The following is a 5,865-nucleotide window of genomic DNA, read 5'->3' on the forward strand; positions in this document are numbered from 1 at the left end:
TTCTTTTTTTTATGGGATAAAAGTGTGATATGGTCGTTATTACTCATCCTGCTGAGTGTATGGCTTAATGTTGTTATCATTGTACACCTGTAACATCTAGGGCAAGTGTACTGCAATAAGATTGTCTAGTCGTCTGTCTGTCTCAGGACTTTATCCGCAGAACTCTCAATACAGGTTTCAACGAAATAAGACTCTGTGGATGTAGTCAGCACACACTTAAGATGATCGCTTTGCATTTTTGGATCTACCTCTATTTAGGCATTACACCCATCCGTCTCTACCAGATAATAACAGAAAGATGAATCCCAGCAGCTATATCCAAAACACAATTTAATGATATATATATAACGCAAGTTACAGATATAATTCACAATTAAAGTTAAAGTGATGCATAAGGTGGTGTATTACATCAATACTGTTACTTACTTATCTTATAATAGCTGTCCTTGAATAATCCTTTCCTATCCGTTTCTCCAGAACTAAGAATATTTATAAATCCAACAGTTCACAGTTCCAGGCAATTAATAATCCAACATAATTCGAAAAGCTGTCCTTGACAATCACAAACCAGCTCTGAATAATAATTCCCCCCCTATTATTTATACTATATTGCCAAATATTTCAAGTACATTCTCCAACCATCTCTTTTCTACAATTCTGTAACACACTTCTTGTAAACAACCACTTGTCATTAAATAATTGTAAACAGAATATTATGACACATATCTCTTCCAGAACATTCCAGAACATTCTATTTACATACAAGGTAGCAAGTGTTATATATTTCTGGATGGGTTGTCTCCATTTAATCAATGGTATAACACAGTCATCTAAATAAATTGTAAAGAGAACGTTAAATCATAGAAAATAACTGCTTTATCATTGAGTACTTAAAACTGGTTGAAGTGATTATTAGGCAGAATCTGGCTCTTTTCCGAAACGGAAATTCCGATTGCAATAAAGAGCTTGCATGGTTTAAATCAGTCGATATTTAAATGCTTGAATATGTAACTTGACTATGCGATTTTAGAAATTCACCGAAACGGTCAAGGTAGGCCTATTTATCTGAACCAAACAATACATTTCTTAGATAAGTTTTTCTAACGAAAGTTACTGAATTTCAAATGCGAATCATGATTCAGTTCAATTAAATTATGGAGGAAAAAAAAACAACAACAATAAATTAAATGAACGACATTAAAAACTTTAAAAGAAATACACTCGGACGGTAATTTACGGGAATTGTGTTGTGATTTATCAAGAAACATGACGGACATTTTAATCACCATGATCAATCGATCTTATAATTAAACTTAACCATAATATGCCAATTCAAGTGAGCGTTAAAAAGTACCTATAAGAGGACTTTGTTATTTGATTGTATGGCAGTTATGCCACCTTTCCTATCTAAACAGAATCTTTTACAGAGAACTGCTCTTACAGATTCACGTCTTCACTGATGTAGTCGGCATACATTGAGGATAAGCACCGATTAAGCTTTTATTTAACCAATTTTGTAGCAGTTATGCCCCTTTGCCTTGGCTTGAAGATACAATCTTGTCCTGACAACATTTCGAATCTGATGTCGTCATCAGACACTGAAGATGTATTCACTGTTCTCGTTTGCAATGTTGTCCCGTTTTATTTCAAACAATTGAGTGTTACGAAAAAAGTAATGATAAGTGCGGAGATGTAAGTCAGCAATCCTGATGGTAACTCTGATTCTCTAATGTTAAGAATATTATATCTTACAGAATGTGGTTTAGGATTATTTGGTGGTAACTGTTTAGAGACATGCCACTGCCTAGTACCTGGATGTGATCATGTAACTGGTGTCTGTAACATAAGTGACTGTCAGTCCGGATGGCAGGGCCAGTCCTGCAATATAAGTAAGTGCACATTTTGCACATAAAGGTAATATATACATGTACGTACTTATATTTCATTGTGAAATAGCTCTTCTTAATTCTTCATTCTACCATGTTTGCTAAGCAACGCCAGTTTTGATTGGTTTAAAACCATGCATTTTTTTCCAATGCGCTAATGGGTTAGCCTGTGCTCATTTTTTTTTCACGACACGAGTTCGAATCCTACTAAAGCCGGTTTTTTTTCATCTTTTTTTTTTTCAAATTCTAAAAAATCAATGCCATATGATAGATGTTCTTGATTGTAGTACTGTAGTGCCTGTAAAGAAATGTATATTTTATCAACAAAATAATGCAATACTCAAAAAATAAATTACAAAGTTTTCCCGGGGTTTCTTTGCCGTTTTTCTATTAGAAAGAGGTAGATCTCAGAACTATACAGTACATGGTAGAATAAAAATAATCAACTTTGACTCGTGTATTGTTGCAGGATATACAACTTGGACTCGGATATTTTGAAATTTGAATTAATAACTCAGGCCTGCGGCCTTCGTTATTAATTTGATTGCAAAATATCGGTCTTCGTTGTATATCCTGCAACAATACACGAATCATCGTTAAGTATTTCTTAAATAATTATTATTCTTAATATTCATTATTTTACTCTGACATTAACAAAAGAAGTAAATATATATTAAGCACATAAAATACATGTAACAAACATTCAAATTAGTGACATTATTTCATAATTACTGAAACTCTCGTCATTGATATTATTTTCTATTTAGTGAAATTCTCGACATTTCCAATGATGTTTTGGTATAAATTATAAGCGTCATGTATTGTTTTATTTCATTAAAATAGAACTTTTCCTACTTCATTATTTTAAAATAACTTTAGTCTTTAACTCTTTGAAATATAATTTACAATTACAATTCGCCGTCTTAAGGAATATATGGTTTCTACGATAAGGTTTTCATTAAAATGTTGAAATTAAATTTTTTGATCTCCAGTCAAAATATTTGATTTTGGTAACTTTTACTTCGAAGGTAGCCAACCTGAACAACAAGAGAGCACTTCAGAAGAGTTAACTAATAATAATGTTTTCATTGTTGTCATCTGTCTTGGAGTCGTCTTACTAATTTCTATTGCAACAAACGTTTGGCTATACGTCACAAGGAAAAGGTGAGATATTACATGACGCCGCAATAATGTTAGTTGATGTGCTTCAAGAAATGTAAGGGTATGTAGCATATTTCTTACCCGTTAACTGCCAGTTCACATTACATTCAGGAAACACGGTTCGGCGAGGTAAAGGGGTTAGACGGTGGGGGTGTAATATCATAAGACATTTAAAATATGTCGAATATATTACATTTTAGCTACCGCTAGCAGAATTGTGATCGTTGGAATTTCTTTATTAATATTTGATTATTCCAATTATTGAAGTTTCATGTGCATTGTCTTAATTATTGTAAATGCTGCTTTTTTCAATCTGTTTGATATTTGACACCAACTAGAATACTGAAGGATAACACCGACAATGAACCATGTTATCAGAATGTACTTCATCCTCAACAAAATTCAACTATTTCGTCTCAGCCTGAATACGAGGACTTACAAGTTCGCAACGTAGTGAAAAAGGCGTATGAAAACGTTAGTTACGACAGTAAGTATAAGACGTGCATTACTATACAAAGCACAATGTACCACGATCAAAACATGATAAATTCACCATTTGAAAACTGTATATCCAAAGGATATATATTGGTATAAACATGGAAATCAATCAGTTAGGTAGAATTTCAACATGGCCATGTTTTTTAAGGAACTTTGCGAAATTGTAATTAAAAATGAAATCATCTATGAATTTTATTTTCATTCATAAAAAAACATGACTTTTAATGGATATGAAGACATATCGATATGTTATGAAGATTGTAAACATAATGTGTGAAATATACATGGAAATGTAAGATGTATTCCAAGGATAATATAATTCACTCTGACCATTAGACTAAACACTCATATGCATGTTTGTCTTTATTCAGCTGGATATGACACCGTGGAGCTACGTATAGGAAACAATAGGACGGCACACATGTGACCATTTGTTTTCAACACAGAGCAATAAAGGCAGATATTTCGGAGGAGATGCAGTACAGGAAAAGTATCTCCAGTGTAAATATCCATGATGCTGAAAAATACTTCATTATAGCGATTCGTTTACAGGAAGAGTTTGTCAATTTGAAATTGATCAGGCGGCTACATTGTGCGACATAAAGGTGTTTTTCTTATCTAGACGAGTTTAATTCACAACGATTTACCTGTAAAAAGGAACATCAAAATAAAACGGCAAACTTTTCAAATGCAAGACGCTTTTCAATTCCTTTAATGGGTTCAATTGCTCTGAAGGCACCCATTTATGCATTCCGAAGACTTGCACATTATTTGTTTAATGCAGCATTACTGCGCATCTTTATTAACATTTGACGTCAGTTGGACGCTTCTGAAGTTGTTAGTTTCATGCATCAAACTAACACAGGTAAGAAATAATGTAAGCCTTTAAAACTTACATGTAGATTATGTATACGAGAATACCTGATAAAAGTCAGATCGAGCCGCATGCCTTATCACTGTTTCCTACTGATGTGAAATATTTTGCCGATTTTAATCTATTTGTAACCAAATTTAGATATCACAATGACAAATTAATGGAGTCTATATGTCGATAACATATTACACCCTGTTGAAGACACTCTCGATGAATGGTCTCCTTGCTTTAGATAATCGCCGAGACGAGGTTGTAATCTATGACATTTATTGACATTTATAATGCATTTCTACTTATCAAAACGTGAGGATCATTACCAATACGTCGCATTCAATGGACCATTTGCCGTGAAACACTTCTCATTATATATAATTGATCTACAACCTATACGAGATTATTTCGATAGCAATATAACATGTCCTAATCTTCTATTCTATACTTGTAACATATTTTGAAAACATTTAAAAGTTTCTGAAAGCAGTCGGTCTTTACCAAAAGATAAACTGATTGATGGTCACACTTATCCTTTTAAACTTACCAAGTGAAAGTACCAACATTTTTATATCAATTTCATTTGTTTGGTGTTATTTTGTTTAACACATATAATAACCCACCGATGATTGGCCCAATGACCTTATCTGTGTTAATGAACCGTTGAGAATTTTAAATAATAACAATAATTACGTGTTGTTTAGTTTTACTCTGAACGCCAGTGTGTGAAGTCTTTAAAATAGCGAAGTCACCGTTGTCTTAACGAGACTCGTAACACTACAATAACGTGTGCGAGCAAATGAGTCAATTTTACGTAAGGCTTATAACCTGTTCTTCATAATGACTAAAGATAGAATTAAAGTTAATTAATAGTATCGTTATCGTGTTGTGTTATCTCTTATCAGTCAGTGATTGTTGTTTCCCATACCAGTGTAAATATCAAAATCACGCAGCATAAGGAATCTAGTATTCAGATGAATTACCTAAATAATCAATATCAAATCTAATAACTAATGCCAAGTTATTATTAATATCGCCAGTCTAAATATATCCCTGTTGATCAAAGTAAAAGTGATGTATACTAGCCATAAAGAATGTATACAATCTTTGCAATGTCGCAATCATGACAACCGAGTAGGTGAAAAGAATAAGGAATCGCTTTCTAATGAGAGTCTGAACAGATTATTGTAATAAGAGACAAACAAGTAAATATTCTTTGTACGTAAGGTAAATTTTAATACAGATCGTTACGTTATACCTTTTAAATCTACATATCTGTCACTTGTGTCTGTCTTTTCTCTCCTATACAAATCTAAAATTAAGTTTCCCGTGATCGTTACACAGACCAATTATAATATCTAAAAGGGATATCCGAGACACATTTCGAAGTTTCTGAGTGTTCTGTTCTTTTTAAAAACCTTTTCCTATGACTTTCCGAGCTATTGTCACATCATG

General features: G+C 32.9%; 1 long non-coding RNA gene across 1 annotated transcript; it reads left to right on the top strand.

Moving 5' to 3' along the window:
- The first annotated feature begins 1,781 nt into the window (after positions 1-1,781).
- LOC117333204 lies at positions 1,782-5,279 on the top strand. Its single transcript, XR_004533848.1, has 4 exons — positions 1,782-1,889; positions 2,915-3,050; positions 3,386-3,534; positions 3,917-5,279. It is a non-coding gene; the product is annotated as an uncharacterized LOC117333204 (long non-coding RNA).
- The last annotated feature ends 586 nt before the right edge of the window (positions 5,280-5,865 follow it).

The sequence above is a fragment of the Pecten maximus genome, chromosome 8 (assembly GCF_902652985.1).
Source record: "Pecten maximus chromosome 8, xPecMax1.1, whole genome shotgun sequence".
NCBI lineage: Eukaryota > Metazoa > Mollusca > Bivalvia > Pectinida > Pectinidae > Pecten > Pecten maximus.